General features: G+C 35.2%; 1 pseudogene; it reads right to left on the bottom strand.

Moving 5' to 3' along the window:
• Window positions 1-8,898: 8,898 nt before the first annotated feature.
• On the bottom strand, window positions 8,899-11,066 carry LOC108475159 (cytochrome P450 71B36-like; annotated as a pseudogene).
• Between the last annotated feature and the right edge of the window lie 9,026 nt (window positions 11,067-20,092).

The raw sequence follows: 20,092 nt of genomic DNA, 5'->3' as shown, positions 1-20,092 counted from the left end.
TAGAAGATATTATCGCGGCACTCCTTTTAAATCGAGAGACTCGACTCGGACTACCTCATTATTTGCACTCCTCAAATCAATGGTTTTCCTTTTGCGTCCACCACTTTGCATCATGTACGGTCACCAATCCATACCAAGAATAACATCGAATTCATCAAATGGTAGAAGCATCGATCGGTAGGAAAGCAGATTCTCGAATTATTAGGGGCATCTCTTGCACACTTTATCAACGAATACGTATTGACCCAAAGGGTTTGACACTCGAATTACGAACTCGAGAGACTCAACAGTAGAGTCTTCTTGGATGCTAAAGTTTCACATACATATGAATGAGTAGAGCCGGGTCAATCAATGCAATCACACTAGTATCAAAGAGAGTAAAAGTACCAAAGTGATAACGTCGGGGAGGATGCCTCCTCTCGCGCGGATGGCATATGCTCTAGCAGAGCTCGGGTCTCGGATCGAACAGCCAGATCGGTGGCTCCTCTCGATTACCACCCCTACCTCCTGAAACCCTGGGGTCTACCTCTAGTCTGTCGCCCCACTAGATCTCGCACCTTGCATCTTATTCTTCTTATCTAGCTCCGTACAATCCCTAATGAAGTGGTCCTTGAACCACATCCGTAATGAGCAGGTTAATGAGACTTACCCCAACATTCACCTAGGTGTCGTCTTCCACATTGGGGACATTCAGGTCTCTCTTGACGATTATTGCCCACACTAGCTACCGATGTAGCTCGGAGTCCGTCAATGGTCGGGCTCTAATGGAAATTCCTGATGCGCCTCGACTTTCTTGGTGTCCTCCCCGAACCTCTTTACAATGAGAACGGAGCTTTACTCGTTGATCTTTTACGGTAATCTCTTGCTTCAAATTCAGCCTTCTTCTTCTCCTTCCCAAGTTCTTCCGCTTTGCGAGCTCGTTCGACTAATGTCACGAACTCCTTTATCTCCAAAATTCCCACTAGTAACTTTAACTCTTCATTCAATCCTTCTTCAAATCTTTTGCACATAGCAACCTCATCAGCCACACACTCCCGAGCATACCGACTAAGTCTTACGAACTCATGTTCAGATTCGAGATCTGATCATCGGCCTTGCTTGAGTTCCAGAACTCCTTACGCTTCGATCGATGAACCGTTGACTAATATATTTCTTCCAAATTCGTTTGAAAGAAATCCCAAGTAACTTGTTCCTTTGGGACTATGGAAATCAAGGTCCTCCACCAATAGTAGGTGAGTCTCGCAACAAAGATATAGCACACTTAAGACATTCATCGGTGTGCATGACATTCATCAAACACTCTAATGGTGTTATCAAGCGAACTTCGGCCCTTTCGCATCGGTAACTATGGCCTTAAACTCCTCGGCCCCACGCTTCCTAATCAAGTCCACGGTGGTTTACTCAGCCTCACAGGATCGAGAATCGATGGCATTACGGGCTCTTGGGGTGGATTGTTTAAATTCGGGAATGGTTGGACAGCCGGATTGGTTCGGGCATATTGCGCGACCCACTCATTCATCATGGTGAAGAAGGCTTGTTTCGCCCTTCATTTTGATTATTCGCGGATGACCGAGGCTCAACAGCGGTGTCCCTTGCGCAGGAGCAGCCGCTACACTTTCAACGTCATCCGCCAAGGGTCTCTATCCCGGTTCCATCGCTAATCAAAACAAAAATTTCAACCGTCAAGTCATCACATTATTAGGCACTAACAATTTGGCATGTATAGCTAGACTCACACGCTCTATGGTAGTCCTAGAACCGACTAAACCATAGCTCTGATACCAATAAAATTGTAACACCCCTAACTCGTGACCGTCGCCGATGTCGGACACGAGGGGTTAACGGCCAAATCCTCTCAAGGTACCAACCAATTTGACATTACCAGTCAGGCTGGAAAACTGCATCACCGTCGCCTTAAAAATCATATCTCGAGTTTCAAAACTCAAAAACTGGTTTCATAAATTTTCCCTGAATTTAGACTCACATACCCATCCATGGATTTATTTCTAGAATTTTTGGTCGGGCCAATTGGTACAGTTTATTAGTTAAAGTCAGCCATGTTACAGGGATCGACTGCTCTGACCTTTGCGCGTTAACACTTGAATATCTCTCTGTACAGGGCTTTAATACTGGTGCCATTTGTTTCTAATGAAACTACACTCAAAATGGAATCTGTACATATAAGGCATGACTCCTAATTCTTTCTGGATAATTTATGGTAAATTTTCAAAGTCGCGACAGGGGACCCAGAAACCGTTCTGGCCCTGTCTCACGAGAACTTTAATAATTCTCAGTATACTGCTCATATGGTCGTTTCGTTTCGTCCATATAAAAATAGATTCATCAAGGTTCAATTTCATAATTTACTCACTATTTAATTCTACTTCTACTATTTTTAGTGATTTTTCAATCTCATCTCACTGCTGCTGTCTGCAACAGTTACTGCAGTAGACTATGCCAATTTCATGAATCTTTCCTTGGCCTTAATCATCCATCATACATGACACAAATTATGGCCACCTTATCAAAATTAGAGTTTCTAAGACTCGTGGCTATAGGTTCTAGCATCCCACTCGACGACCACATAGGCCATTTTCACATGGCTTAAAGTTTACAACCCACAATTCGACAAAATATAATAGCCTATACATGCCAAATGTTCTTCAACAACGAAAACAATACCACAAGATTTCAGCCGGTGTGATGACTTCAACAACGGTCCCGATCACATAAACAATATGAGTCCGAGAGACCTAAAATGGGTGACAAGAAAAACACCGAGTGAGTTTACAACTCAGTAAGTCATAAGCATTCATCAATCCATCGATAAAGTTACTACAACATGTACAACAAACGAGGCTAGGTACTCATCCATATCGAATCTATACCATAGTACCTCGGACCTTTCGGTCCAATCTCGTACCAAGTCATACATCCACATTTCATATTCTACACAACAAGATAATCAAGCATTTTTACACATTAACTCATTTTCCAGCACAACCATACAATTTCAATCATCACATAGATTTAAGGCTTACCAAATTCAACCCCAAGCATGAACGTATTCTCTATTCGTCATGAGCTCGAGGTACTTACCCGATCCGCTGTCCATACTCAATTCAATGGAGACACACCCTCCATATATATAGAGTACGCACACACAGTGCTTACCACTCGATTTCGCACACTTAGTGCCACGCATTTAAGCCCGCACACACAATTGCCATACCCTTCGAGCTCGCACACCCAAAGGTCAGTATTTTTCCAGCTTGCACACATAGTGTCATATTTTTCCAGCATGCACACTTAGTGCCTTATATTTCCAGCACGCACACTTAGTGCCATATATTTCCAGCACGCACACTTAGTGCCAATCTCGTCACCATACACACGTATTGCCGCACACATAGTGCTGAAAGCAAACTTTCTACACATTCCACTATTTCTTTTACATTCAACAATTATCCTCACTCCATACACATACAATTTCATTTATACATATATAGCATTCCATTAAACACAATTGCATAGATTTTCCAATCATTTAAGCAATATCAAACATATGTGCTTAATGACTTACTTTGTTTGGGGTAGAACGGTTCCAAATCGGCTACTCGCTTGCTTTCTCCTTTCCTTTGTCCAATCTAGTTCCCTTTGCTCTTGAGCTAAATCAAACAATTTACCTCTCCATCAAACACAAACATACGGCATTCACATGCATTATTATGGTTATTGGCGAATACTTAACACAACTAAGCTGAAAATTTACTCAATCTCATCTTAATTTATTGCTACTTATTTATCAAAGTTTCCAATACAAGGTATTTAACACCTATGCCCATTTATACCCCATATGGCGAATGCTTCATTCCTTACCCAATTAACCATCCAACAATTTTTCAGCCTCATTACCACCCTTTTCATGTCTAATTGTTTAAATACTCTCAAGCTCATTCACAAGTACTATTATACATCTCATTAAGCATTAATCATTTTGCAACATAAATTCTATAGCATGGCCGAATACTCATGCACACACACATAACAACAAGAACTCAATGGCACAAAATTTCCTTTTTGTTAAACATTCGAACTCACTCATCTCCATGCTTTCATCACAACAACATCAAAACACTCACCAAGGAAGACAACATGCATGGCCGAATACTCATGCACACACACACATAACAACAAGAACTCAATGGCACAAAATTTCCTTTTTGTTAAACATTCGAACTCACTCATCTCCATGCTTTCATCACAACAACATCAAAACACTCACCAAGGAAAACAACATGCATGGCCGAAATTTAACTCACCTAACAACTTAGTTTCGATTTGAGATTCAAGGAAAATTTTGAACCAATCCTCCAAATCATGCATGCATTTTCAAGAGTGGCATAAAACATACCTTCTTGTATCAAAACACCTTAGTCTAGTAAGCTCCCATGGCTGATTTTCTCAAGCTTTTTCCCCTTTCTTCTTAGTATATTCGGCCAAGCAAGGAGAAAATGAGAGAATAAACACTTTTTTTTTCTTTTGTTTTCATCATATCCCTATTTTTTTTCAATTTCATTTCTTTATTCTTTCAAGCATAATCCATTAGCTAAACATGTTTGAAACATGTTTTCCTTGCCCATCACTCTTGACATGGCCGCCACTACCCTTAGGAATGGGCTATTTGACATGCAAGTCCATTTATTTTACTTCATTCTTTTTATTAATCTCCTAAAATTAACCACATCTATTTAAATCCTTTCACATGAGTCCTTTTTCTTTCAATTCACAATCAAATTAACTAAATCAAAGAATTCAAAATTCACACATGCATTTTCACATATTCTAGACAATAAATATTACGTTCGAACATGTCGGTGACTCGGTTTAGCGGTCCCGAAACCACTTCCCGACTATGGTCAATTTTGGGATGTCACAAAATAAGTTACTATGCGCTCACACATGCACTATTACTTATATACAAAAAGTTGTACCAATCAAAGTCCATCATGTGTATCCAAACAATAATACTGATGACGGTTTCATTGGGAACCCAATAATATGCCGCAACATATCGCATATTTCACCAACTCTATAATTAAATGTATACAAAACTCCATATACAAATCTTTTAATCCCTCCATAAGTCCAAAGGACTTACAAAATTCAATTATTCAAATTTCAAAATTTCAAGCATACTCTTTCACAAAATAAAAATCTCCATACAATGAATAATACTTCAACATTGATGTCAAATTAACTATCCAAACATTCATTACCTATATCTATATTGCAGACCTCCCCTACAAGCTCGCTAAGGTCATTTTATAACCTTCACTTGTCCAAGAGGCAATTGTATACCTTGTGTAGCGAAACTTGCAGACCTTATAGTGTTCCTCATGAACCTCACAGCATACTAATAGAGAGCTCGACATGTCTCCCAAGAGAACCAATGACACCGCAGACTTAGGGTTAGTTTGTGAATCTTAAATTAACGAACTTTAGAACTAGGCATCTCCACTAATACTATGTGAGGGCCATGTGGAGGCTTAGAGTGATTGATTGCTAATCACCCTAAAACGTCTCATCCTAGGACATAGCATCACCATCGTTGTCAAGAATATTAAATCTTACTTCCACATCAATAATCTTAGGACATGTATCTAAACTCGTCCCTCGCTATAAAAGAGTTGTGCAAACAAGTAATACAAATTCACGTGAAGACTCCTTCCTAAATTCCCAAACCTTTCCACAAACATACATCTCTTCCAATTTTCACCCATCCTTCTTTTAACTACCGTCTTCCTCTCTTATTCACCTCACTAGTTAATAGAAAAAAAAAAAAGTCACTCAAGACCTTCACCATTTTATCATCAGATAGAGTACTTTTTTTTAACCATCTACAATCACCATAAATACATAACCATTACGATTCATCATTCCACAATCCATCATCACACGTCCTATCATCACAGGAACTCATATTTACAGAAACCAAAGCAAATTCAATAAAATCTAAGAAAAAAACAACCCTCGAATAAGCAAAAGAAAACGGGAGAAGAACTGAGCAAGAAGGGAGAAGTGCCACTCAGATTGGTTCTTGCATATTGGAGTTACGTCATCTAAACCCCTTGGTAATTTTTCAACTTTAAGCTATGATCTTTTTAATTACTCTATTTATGCCCTTATAATAAATGTTTGCATCAAGATGTAATTGTCATTTCGATATACATAAATTCTGTATGGTTAATTATGATTGATATTATTTTATATGTTTGTATGAGTGTGTGTAAATCTATAGTATTTTTCAGTAGTAAACTGCAACCTATATGTTTCTACTTTTGCTTGGTTTAATGCATGTACACGTATGATATTGTGAACATTTTTGTTTGTTGAAATTTTAATTTGTTTAAGGTAATGTTTTATCTATATTTTTTATACTGCATGCGGAATCATTCAATTTTTAAAAATAATATGGCAAATTTTTATGCGATAATAATATTGAAGGTTATTATCCGAATTTCACTCGATAATTATTTATTGTGAAACAAAATAATATTTTAAAATTCTATTGAGAATTATTTTCGGAATTCTCGTCTTGAAAAACAAAAGTTATCCATATCCATGTTAGCTTGATTATTTATCTATTAAATATAAAATGTTAGTGTCGAATTTCTGTCGGGACCTTTGATAATTACTTATATAAAAGTATATCATTTTCACAAATAAAATGATTTTATTATTATTTTGAGAACTACTTTGGATTTCTATTGGGATTCTCATTTTAAAATTTTTTTCTATTTTTATTATTCAAAACAAAACAAAATTTTATTAGAGAGAATTTCTTTTAAATATTAAACTTATTTTCGATATTTGATGGTTAATGATAACACATAATTAAATAGTATCGCTTTTGTTAATAGACCTTGTGAGAGTGTTAATATTTTCTTCACGCGTAACCGTATTCCCGAATTAGATTCTTGTTTCGTTGACTAAATTTTTTTAATAAATTTTAAATTTTTTATTAAAAAGGTAATTTTTAGGTGGCCAATCACACCTAACTACAGAAGATTAGTGGAGACTCTAAATTTTTTAATTCATCTAACGGACTTAAAACAATTATATATGACATTTGCTATTAACATTAAATTTATTCTATGGACAAAATCAAGAACTAAACACTAAAAGTTAACAATGTTATTTTTAGGTACCAAAATATATAATTTTTACAAATACAAATACCAGATTGAACCAAAAATAACATAAATACAACATTAAAAACTGTATCAAACTTAAATATCAAATGATATATTAAGCATTTCATCAACAACTAATGAATCAAAATTCTAGTTCTTTGACATACAAGTAACATTCATTTATATATATTTTGTTATTAGTAGTATTGTTATTATTAGTTGAGCAAAATTAATATTTTGCCTATTACTTTCACTCAAAATGTTACTTTTATAATAACTTTATCATTTTTATCAAATTCTCCTTTCAAATTCTCCTTAATCCATAACTAACACATTTTAATAATAAAAAAGCATCATTTTTCTTCTTTCTTTTTCTTGTCATTTTGATCACAAGAGAAACCCTACCCGCTTATACTCTTTACCCATTTTATTTATTTAATAAAGAAAATATGAAATTAGTTTACTAGTTACATGTATTATTTATCAATAAAATAAAATTTTATAAACTTCAACATTTTTACAGTGTGTAGTAAAGAAAAGAAGTAAATTTTATGAGAAAAATTATAGTAAAATGTGTTTTAAATAATTTTACATTTCACAAACTAAATGATACAATTTTACATCAAATCAAATGGATCAAACAAAGTAATGTAGCATACTTGATAATATGCTAATAGAGCACTTGGTTTGAATCATGTAAAATTCCTAAGGGTAATGTGAAATTTTGGCATAATATAATCATGTTTGGTTTGCAAAGATTACCTTGAGTCAATAATCTTACATTTCCCAAAGATAATGTCTTCATAGAAGTGTCTTTTGGTGAAGTTTAAAATGGGCAAAAAATTTTAACCATTGTTGTTTGAATTGAACAAGATCGACTGATCGGTACAAATTGGGATACTGATTCGAAGAGAAGTATTAAATTTGTTGACATGTGAATCAGTATAAAAAAGTAAATTGATTTTTTATTTTTATAAATTATTTAATTAAATTAATTGAACCGATAAACTAATAACTTAACTTATTCGAGCACCAAACCTATATGAAAAACCTTGGTTTTACCACAACAGCTCAACTAGATGGCACAAAGCGACACAATCCAACAACTGTTGGATGAGAACTAGTGCATGATGTATAGATGGACCACAAGTAATATTGATAGAGCAGCTGATTTACTGACTGGCATCGCATCCTCTGGTGGTGTCCTTAGGAACCATATTGATGAGTGGGGTCCTTGGCTAGAAGAGAAATATCGGAATAAGCTTAGTTTTAGTATGGAGCTTAGTTTTAACTTTTAATTATGGGGTCCTTTTGGCTATCGATTTATTCGAGGACAATATGGATTACTGGTTGTTCCATTACACATATATGCACGCGAGATTGGAGAGTTAACATAATTCAAACTTTCTGTGAAGCAAATCAAGTCGCAGATCACATGGTGAAGCTTCATACCAATGTTGAGACTGCTTTGGAAACTTCTTGAGGTTCCAGTACTGATAGTGGCTGACAGTGTTGGCACTAAATACTCAACAAGAACTGTGTTGATAAATACAAAATCAAACATTCACAGCTCATTATGAACACCTTATAACTCTTTTAACAATTTGGTTATAACAAATATTCCGGTCAAGTCCATGATATATGTTAAATCAGGATAGAATATTATTAGTCCTTCAACATTTCAAGGACAAATGGAAACAAATGATTATAATGTAGTATCGTCCATTCATTTTGATACAAATATCACACTTTCCTAGATGGACTCAGTGCATAATTATTTTCCGAATTGTGTTTTTCAGAAATGCTTAATCTCATCATTTTCCTACATGTTATACTTGATGGGAATAAGCATAAGAGATGTGTTCTTACCAACTGTTAAACTTACTTTCTCTTCCATGTCAATGTCTATCTCCCTCATCCCAATTGGTAATTTCCAGTCAAAAAGTAGAGCAGGTTCGCCAGTGCCAACTCTAAAACAGTCATTCCCATGTTAATTCCAGGGCAAATTCTTCTACCACCACCGAACGGCAATAATTCGAAATGTTGCCCCTTCAAATCGATTGCATTGTCGATGAACCTTTCGGGTATGAACTCTTCAGGGTTGTCCCAGATATCAGGATCTCGTCCTATTGCCCAAACGTTTACTGCGATTCTAGTTCTGGGGTTGATATCATAATCTCCGATCTTTATTTGGGACATAGTTTCTCTTGGAAGAAGAAGTACACCTGGAGGATGTAATCTAAGAGTCTCTTTAATTACCATGTTGAGGTATGTAAGCTTGCTAACATCGTTTTCTGTTAGTTTTCCTTTCTTCCCAACGCAACTTCTAATCTCATTTTGTGCTTTCCTCATGGCTGTTGGCTTCCTTGCTAGCTCTGCCATTTCCCAGATCATGCTAATTGCTGCAGTATCTATTCCAGCTACGTAGATGTCCTAATGTTGAGGTTTAAAGACAATATTTTACCACATGATTAAAAAAATAGATGAATAATAATAAATAAAAAAAGGTAAGTTTCGTTATCTACCATAAGGATTGCGAGTGGGTTTGGGGCGGCGGCGCGATGCGGTGTTGTGTGTTTAGTTTACTTTTTTTTTTTGTCTCACATTACAGTATCGCTATGGTATCTAATCTTACTACCACAGTTACTTTTACTCTAATTTATCTGCACCGCTCATCTTAACTCAGCCTGCCTTGATTTGATCTTTAGTAAGTTGAATGGCATCATTCTGGGTTTGATCTTTCTCCATTCTCAGCAGCACATCGACTATGTCTTCGTCGTCGTCCTTGGTCGGTCCCGAATCAAGATGATCTTTAATAACCCTCTGGAAAACAGAATCAAGTTCATGAAAGCTACTCTCAAGCCTTGTATGAAAACCAGTAAATCAGTCAATCACTTTTCCCACGTACGGGAGAAAATCTGAGGCACAAAAGCTTCCCAACATAGCTTCCGCCTCAAATACCACTTTTTGTAACTTATCGTTGTCAAGTTCACTTCCTTGAAATTGTTTACCGAAAACAATCCTAAAGATTATGCTAGCGGTGACCGAAAAGGAACATTTGCTGAGATCTACCGGGTTCGCTAAAGTAGCCGATCCTGAGACTGATTCGATTAAAAAATCAACCTCTTCTTCCCTAACAGATTGAAACGACTGAAACTTTTCATGCTGAAAAGCTCAGCAACACAGATCTTTCGCATCTCTTTCCAGTAATGTCCATAGGGTGCGAAAGCAACGTCTTGGAAATTATAAGTAAGCCTTTTAGGGCCAGTTAATGGAGGTCGACTGCAACATTCAAGATCGTGAATTTTCAACACCTCTTTGGCAGATTCAGCTGAGGATACCACGAGGGGGGGCGTAGAACCGAGTTGAAGAAGCATGATGGGGCCGTGTTTTTTCGAGAGTTGCCACGTTGAACGATGGGGGAATGGGCCAAGTTGATGCAAGTTACCCAGAATAGGAAGCTTAGGAGGGCCTGGAGGAAGTTTACCCTTTTTTGCGGTCAATGTCTTTATGAATATCAGCAATAGAGAGAGCAATAAGAGAAAGGGAATTAGCAACATTGTTATGGAGAATGGGGAATAAGACTGCAAAGGCGGAAGTTATTCTAGAGGAGTTTCTTCAATACCTTGGCCGCCGAACAAGATTCCCTCGACAATCATTATATAGTATCTATTGACGGTGAATAGACTTGTTGATAAGTCCAGTTGAGCTGTTTCAATCAGAAGATTCTTGGCCACAAAATTCTTGCGCAACCTAGGCGGCGAGTTGCAAATACGTTGATTTCAAATAAAATTTAGTGGAATAGATTATTTTTTTTAAAAAAAAATTAATGAAATAGGTCAATTTGGGGTTTTACTGTCACATAAGTAAAAGTGTGCTAAAAACACCTTTAGCAGGTACGTTTTTACTTGTGTCACTTAAAAAAAATTTAACCGTTGGATCCTCAACGGTTAAAAATATGGATCATCGATTTTTTAATTTTTGAACCAACTGTTAGAAACTGGAAAATGAAAAGGCTCTCAAACTCTAGCCCCGTATAAGCCCGTACACTTATCATTTTCTTTATTAAATTTCATCCATTTTTTCTCTCAATTTCAAATTCCTTTTCTCTTAATTTTCTATCCTAATCTCTCAATTTTCTCTCAAATTTTTAAGGTTTAACGATATATTTTATGCTAAATAAATTGTTAATTTAGTGGTAATTTAATAATATTATAAAATTTTAGTTAATCTCATTGTATACATTTATGAATCTTATCTAATTTGATAAACATTACAAATTTTAAAATGTTAATGTCTCTAATTTGTTTGAATCACAAACACATATCTCGAGTCCAATTACAAATGGTAAGAAAATATTATTATTATTTTAATTAATATCATTATTATGTTGTTAATATTATTATATTACTATATTATTATGTTTATATAATTAGGACACATATTAAATTGTTGAAATATATATACACAATTGAAGTGCAACAACACCACGTGTCTCGTATGTTCGGTGGGGTTAAATTGGAGTTCACATTTATCAATGCTTTGTGGGAGAGATGGGGACTCGAAACACCCGCATTTCATTTTCTATGCGGTGATTGTACGATTACACTGAAGATGTAGCATTACAACTCGATCTACCGATTGATGGGGCAGTCGTTTCGGGGATAGTGCACGATGGGGATTGGAGGCCAATTTTCCACTAGCTATTAGACAAAGTGACATGCAATTTGCTCGACAACTCGACTTGAAATGGTTAGAAGATAATTTCTCACATCTCGACAGCTCTTCTAGTGCAATTGAAAGACAATAATTTGCTCAAGTATTCATATTTAGGTTGATCATGGATCTTCTAATGCTAGATAAATCTCAAAACCGGTACATTTGAGGTGGCTCTTAGAACTAATTGATTTAAAAGAAGTCAAGTGACTTAGTTGGGGATCTGCTATCTTGGCTACATTGTATTGAGATATGTATCGAGCAACTAAAGCACAAAAAATTAAAATTAATGGTTGTATACTCCTTCAATCATGGGCATAATATCACTTACCATTTTTACATCATCGAGTAAACTTCCCTTATCAATTTCCACACGTAATAAGGTAAAATTTATTTAACAATATAGTTATCATATTATTTTTTCATTATTATATTTTTGGAATAACATTATTTGAATAGGTGGAACGTGGCGCAAGTCATGTGGGCATACTGAATGAGCTTGAAGACATTCGATTTTTATTAGATCACCTCTCAGAAAGTGGAGGTTAATTTTTGAAATTTTCAATTAAAAAATAATTACGTAAGGATTTAAAATCTAATATTAGGTAAGTAATGAAATTTATAATTTTGTATTGCAGTTTGAATGGATGGCATACTCTAATTTAGGGTTGAGCAAAATTCGATTCGACTCGAAAAAATAAAAAAAATATGAATTTTAAATTATTCGAATCGAGTTAATTAAGTCAACTTGATTTTTTTTTTTAAATTTTAAGTTTGAATCGAGTTGAATTTTCGAATTCGAATAACTCGAATAATTCGAATAAATCGAGTATTAAACTATACCACCCCTTACAAGCCCCCCTTTTTTGCCTCATCAACTCTTCTCTTCAATTTTTTTTCTTGTCCCTCCATTCTTACCCCAAAAATTAAATCCCCACAAATTTTTTATCCCCCTTACCTCCAAAATTTTTTACTCTCCCTCCCCTTTTACTCCCAAAAATCAAAATCCCCCAAAAATCTTTTATTTCTCCCCTTTTACCCCCAAAAATCAAAGCCCACTTATTTTTTTCATCAATTACTTTTATTTATTAACTTCAATTTTACTTTGTATGATCATTTTTAAAACTTTATAGAAAAGTATTTTTAAAAATTACATAAAAATAAAAACACCAAAATCATTTTTAAATTAACTCGAACAAATATATTTGATTCGAATTCCATCTCACTTGACTCGATTCGAGAAAATTTCAAATCAGTTTAGAATGATAAAATAGGATTCGTCAACTCGGCTAACTCAAATTGTTTTCATTCGATTCGATCGAATGCTCACCCCTACTCTAATATGAGAATTGAAGATTGTATTATAACACCCCTTGTCCAACCCGATCGTTAGGTCCGCGCTATAAGATGCTACAGTCGTTGTCGGAGCAACTACAATTAAATTCATAGTAAAATGTTCATATGCACAAGTGATTCAATCTTAATCATATTCATTTCATGTTAAATAATCAAATCTGGGTTTTAATTAAGCTTACAAAAGCTCTTTTGTTAACCCAAGTACGAAATAGGACCAAATTGCAAAATTTTAAAAATTTAGAGTGTTGGATCTGGTGCACTAAGTGTAGTATTTTCATCAATATACACTTGTCGTTTTTCTGAACAAATTGGTTAATAAAAAAAATTTATTGATTACATTAATATACTTTGTATAATTATCCTCACATGATTTTTGCACGCAAAGCAAAATGGAAGTAAATGTTGCTCATTAGTGGTCGGATTGTAGTACAGAAAGACAACTTGTATTAGTAAACGAACCTAAACATGTCCTTAGTCTAATAAAAAATTAGCAAACCGATTGAAAGGCTAATATGTTGTCTATCAAGTCCAATTGGGGAGATGTTTTTTCTTGGGCATCAGAGCGGATGACTCCTAGAAGATAGAGACATAAACGTGACTGATTGGACTGGCAGCACATCGGATATGTGATCTGCCATAATTCTGTGTAATAGATTAAACTGGTTTTCACACTTTAAGAGCTTGAACAGAAGCATTTTAGTTAAGCTTTAATTACGTTTTCGTAAGTTTACTTAAATTCAATAAAGTGTGTAATTTGAGTCTTTTATTAACCTTAAGGGCCGAATGAGGCCTAAGGGTGAGCTAATATACTTCATGAGTATGCAAGAGACTATTAAAAGGCGTGCTAACATGATACTTGTCACTATGTTACAACATGGAGAGCTGGATGTCACAAAATAGGGAGCAGAATAAAAGAATTCCAAGACAGCCTTTAGTGTCGTGACACATCCTGAGGATGTAGCGACACACCCTTGAAGACACCTTGAATATGAAGTATATTGTCCTCGATGTATCAATTACATATTTATTTTGAGTATGATCTTACTAATTTGAGCTATTTATGGTTTTTTATCTTTTAGGGACTAAATTGAAGGCAAAAGAAAATTTAGGGGCAAAAAACGTGAATTTAAAGATAAAATGGGCCAGTGTGCGACGTAGGAGAGAAGTGGTGCCGAAAATGCAAAGTATGGATGACTTGAGGGCAAAAGTGCAAAGAAGAGATTTTATAAAAACAAGACTTTATTTTAATTATATTAGGATAATTGTTAAAGATTATTATTAGATTTAATTTTAGCTTTTATCTTCATTTATTTTTAATTATCTTTATTTATTTGTATTTATCTTTTAGAATTTAATTAGGAATAGACCAGGTTTCCTAATACTATAAATAGGGGATAGAGTGACACAAATTTCACACATCTTTTTCTGTAAACACTCCTTCTCCCAAAAAGCTTAGCTTTATTTCCTTTCATATTATTCAATAAAAATTCCATTATCAGTACATTTATTTCATTTTCCCCAAAAATCATGAGCCACTAAACTTATCTAGCCAAAGAATGTCGAAATGCCCCAAAAGGGTTCATGAGACTTAGAATCCGCGCTTAGCCTTTTCGACGAGTATTCATCGCTTCTCAGTACTACGGGATTGACGCTTCCGTCCATGTCCCTTCAAAACTGATATTTTCAACTTTTGCAAAGGTGGCCGCTTTGTATGTTTCGGGAAGGTTGCACAGTCGGTTCGTTAGCTTATTGCGTTAGTGGTTGTTGAGCCTAAGAGAAAAAATGACGTGGCATTCGCCATTGAGAAGTGATGATCTAGTGTAAGACAGTCCCACAAAAGTGACGGTTGGCTAAAGTCGGTTGGCTAGAGTCAGTTTCCTCTAAATCATAAGTCTAAAAATCTAAGTGGAGCTAGTTGTCGTAAACGACCTCTCCTACTATAACTAGCTTATTCTGTTCGAGAATGATCACCTAAAAGTCGAGGATTGAGCCCAAGGAGGATCGAGACAACCGGAGGCTAGAATCTCTCCATAAAAAACTCTTTTCCCTCAACTCTATTTATCTTTACAATTTTAATTTTAATTTTCGTAATTTCAATTCAATCAACCCTTTAATTCTATTTTTTTATTTTTTTCCAGGTACACAGGTTTTCTTGGGCACGACTCTGTCCAAGATCTCGAGGAACAGGAATTTGTGCAAATTCGGTCCCTAAGGATTTGACCCTACTTCCCTTATACTATTCTTTTCATTATTTTATAGGGATAGGATATTTTTGGTGCTCTCAATGACGCATCAATAAAGTATACTGTCCTCGATGTTGTGACATTTGTGTGTTACGGCATCACCTTTGTATAAATAATAATAATGAGCTAGGGGCATTTTGGTCGGCACAATCAAATGTTAAGCATGAGGACAATAGCTGACTTAGGGTTAAGGACGACGACCACTCTAAAGTCTATAAATAGGGTCATTTAACACATGTTAGGGACATCTTTCGTATTGTATAATTTTCATTTTAGATTTTGTGATCTATTCTAACAATAAAAAAAGAAATAAAAATAAATAAATAAATCACGAGAAATCAAATAATAGAATATATCAAATCTACGAATGCGTGATTAGCTCGCTTCGGTAATCATAATCAACTATCACTTCAAGTTTTCTTGTTCAATCAACTAGTCGATATCCTAGTAGGATCTTCTGATCTTCCACTAGAATAATGAGTCAGCAAGAACTACTTATCTCTCGACCTCATAGTCCTGACTGGTTCAGGGTTAAGGTGTTCACAAATAGGCCATACCAAAATTGGGTTAATTCCCACCTTAATGACTTCCTAGAGTTTAGGTTCTTCCTTTCCTAAACAACTGATTCGCTAAGAGAACCTTACAAAATAGTTAATTAATCATACATCCACTTGCTAATCCCTCACAGGAGGATTAGTTCTTCATGGACCTCATAAACAATATAAACTTGATAGAATTAGTAGATATAAATAACAATTCAAGAGTATAAAGTTTAGAAGAAGCCTAATTTGTATTAGAATTGAGTGCAGAATCCTCACAAAGTTGATTATGTTTCACAAATTTGATTTCTTCCACAAAAGTAGATAACAAAAACTGAAATAAACTTAAACCTAAGAAAAGAGAAAAACTAAAGACTAATCTAGGAAGAAAATTATACAATATCAAAAGACGTCTATAACATGTGTTAAATGAGCCTATTTATAGAATTTAGAGTGGTCGTCGTCCTTAACCTTAGGTCAGCTCCTGTCCTTGTGCTTCATGTTTGATTGTACGAGCCAAAACAACCCTGACTCATAATTATTTCCTATATAGAAGTGATGTCACGAGACACCAGGTCCTATGTCGCGACATCATCAAGCTTTGTCGCGACACTGAAGGCAGTCTTGAAATTCTTCTATGTTATGACCTCTAGCTCTTTATGTTGCAACACAACAACCAATATCGAATTAGTATGTCTTATAATGGTCTCCTACACACTCACAAAGTATATTAGCTCACCCTTAGGACTCATTCGACCCTTAAAGTCAATAAAAGACTCAAATTACACACTTTATTGAATGTAACTAAAACTACGAAAACATAATTAAAATGAAACAAAAATGATTGTGCTCAAGCTCCTAAAGTGCGAAAACTAGTTTAATCTACTACATCAAATTACGACAGATCAATTGTACACTTTACGTCTTTTCTTTTCATGCGATTTTTTAACAAGAAAATTGACCCTATGCTTTATGTTATACCACTTAACTGCAATAACATCTTTGGAAGAAAACTTCATTCAACTTGTAAATCGCCAAAATTTGTAAAAAAAAACTCGTATAGCCCAATCTTCTATAAGGAAATTTTGGAAATTCTAGCCCATCTTGAGCATCAATGTCGACATTAAGTATGTAGGTGGAGGTTCATACATAGTAAAATCCAGTTGAGTTCTTTTAGCATTGTCTAAACCATCACTATCAAAATCACTCCCCTCTAGTTTAGTAGGAATGGCCTCTGGTTCAGAAAATAATGCAATTTTTAAAATATCGAGCACAAACTCCTGGATTAGGTCATCATCAGTTTCAACTTCCTCTTTGTTATTAACCTCAGTTGCGGTTTTATGTACTAGATTAGATGTCCTTTTGCCGGTGCAATTTGTAGGGAGAACATCATCTGTTCTTGTCAACCCTATGTTAAAACCAATATTACTTACGGATTGTCCACCAGTGTAACTTAGTGACATACTCATATAAGTGTTTCCAACATAGAACAATGACATTTTGAAGTTGAAATCAAAAGCACTCACAGAATGTTGTGCGTGAGTCTCCACATTAGGTTTACCAACTATCACACATTGGTTGGAGAACCGGATCAGTTCGGGAGACTACGCCAGCGAAACCTGTATAAGTTACGAGACTTAGACTAAATAAGGTTGGTAACTTTGTAGTGGAGTGCTACGAAAAACTTCACCAATATTACGGAGTATCCGAACGATAATGAGGTTGTAGTTAGGGTGAAGACCTTATTAGATAGACTTTCCCCTGATAAGATCACCACCCATGTTTTAGTGCCATCACTTAAGTAAGTACGATGGCTTGTAGGATTCATTTAGGTCACCATACATCCTAATGGAGGCTACGTGTTAGTAATTAAGACACTTGTAGAGCCTCGTTAGATGTGATTAATTAGTGGAAGTATGTAAGGATAAGTAATGATTATAGATAATCTTGATTGGGATTTAGATGTAGGTAATCTATAAATAAGATAACGTGGAAGTGGAGAGAAGATTTTTGATTCATCCTCTCCACTAGACTTTGCTATCATCGAATGAGTCAGAAGAGTTCTTCTTTGCTAATAAGGGTGTTAACTGTAAGAGCCTAGGAAAAAATTTGTACTAGTTGTCTATTGGTAAATTCTTAAACCTTCCTTTAAGCTTTACTAGGTAGACAGAAACTAATTTAAGAAATGATTGGAAGGAACTTCTTGGAATAATAGGTAAGACGGAAACTTTTACCTGAAAACTGTTTGCATGTCTATAAATTCTTGCTAAATCATGAAGGTTTAGTCATTTTTTACTATTAAAGAAGTTGTTTTATTGTTTTAGCCAAAGAAACAAAACAAAGTCCTAGTAACAAAGGAAAAGAACCAGTAGAGTAGACAAAGCTCTAAGTAATGTATTCTGGTGAGTTCCTCTGTACCTTGTGTCTGATAACTGTGCTAATTCATTTACTCCTAAATATCGTACAATCAGGTAAGTGATTTTGTTAGTTGTCTCTGGTGTTCATGTTTGAGAAAACCCAATCAAAGAGTCAATGCATGCATGGTTAAATGTAGTTAAATAGAACTAGAAAACCTAATATATATATATATATATATATATATAGTATGAGTACTCCTTGGTTCTCAAGCTCCGTATCCATATAGGTGCAAGGAGGTATAAGATGGATTTTGTGTATTACTGATAAAGAAGACACATGATAAAATGTTTACATTCGGTATGACACTTAGATGTAAACCGTGATTGGTGAAAACCCAAACCTTGCGAGAGAACACTCATATGTTCGTACAAGGAGGGGAGCTAGGAAGATATGAAGAAGATGTTATATAGCTCAGATAAACAGATATGGAGATACTAGAAAAAATTAGTTCTTTGAGAACCGGGATCAGAAGTTAGCACAAGGGAAGAACACGTGAAATAAAAAGGTGCATGTAGTAGTACACGTTGCATGAAAACATAAACAGTAAGCCTATTGGTCGTAAATGGTAATCCACACAAGTGGCGTATTCAAAGAACAAATGAGCCTGTAACTGTCTTATATGAGTTTAGAAACCAATGTTGTTCGCTAATGGGCTGAGATTGATGGTGGTATCGTCCGCTAGATGATCTACAGGCCAGGGTAATGTATCTGCCAATTATGGCAAAGTAGTTGAAGCCTTTCTTTTTCTTAATGTCTGGTTGTAATCTTGGTGAGATTATTCTTACTGGGAACTCACTAAATTCTTACGAACTTACCTAGTGTCTTCTTTCTCTCAAGTTCTTAGGTTAAGTATGGTGATGGAAGGGATATAGCCAAATCCACTACCATTTTTTAACCTTCTTAGTTATGTGGATAACATGTATTTGTTTGGGGTGATAAGTCAACTATTAGAAACTACCATTTTGAAACTATTAAGATTTATTGAATGTTGTTTTGAACACTTCGTATGTTAAATGGAAGCCTTGACGACATAACATTATTTATGACCTATTGATGTGATTTTAAGTAGCTGCCAAAGATTGATTTGTGCATCTATAAAACCTTAAATTTGGCAGGTTGTCATTCTAAAGACGTATTTATACTACTACGGCATAGAGGGTATCCACCAAAATGAATAATGGTCTTTTCTCGATAAAATGGTAAAATGTGTATTTTCTATTCAATTTAACCTGTGACGCTCCATGCCTAGATGGGACGACCGAGTCGGGCGAGGGGTGTTACACCAATTAACCTCGACTTTATCAAAAGTTGAAATCGAAGGTTGAAATCAATGAATGTCTTCCCATTAATGATTTTGGCATTCCCTGATACGATATTTGCAACAACACCATAAAACCACCACACAACCGTGTGGTTGGACTTTCTACTTCTTGTTCTTGAAATAAATTAACTAAAATTGTTGTTGAACTCGAATCACCTTCCTCTACAATGAAAAACTGGGCATATAACTCTAGTATAGCATGAGCAATACGTATCAAACATTAACTCGACATTCGTGTCACCTTTGAGCTCAAATGTATCATATCTTACAAGGTTCAATAACATTAGATATCTATATTTCAAG

This window comes from Gossypium arboreum, chromosome 3, assembly GCF_025698485.1.
Source record: "Gossypium arboreum isolate Shixiya-1 chromosome 3, ASM2569848v2, whole genome shotgun sequence".
Taxonomy (NCBI): Eukaryota; Viridiplantae; Streptophyta; class Magnoliopsida; order Malvales; family Malvaceae; genus Gossypium; species Gossypium arboreum.
The sequence above is the reverse complement of the archived record's forward strand: the minus strand, read 5'-3'. Positions and strand labels throughout refer to the sequence as shown.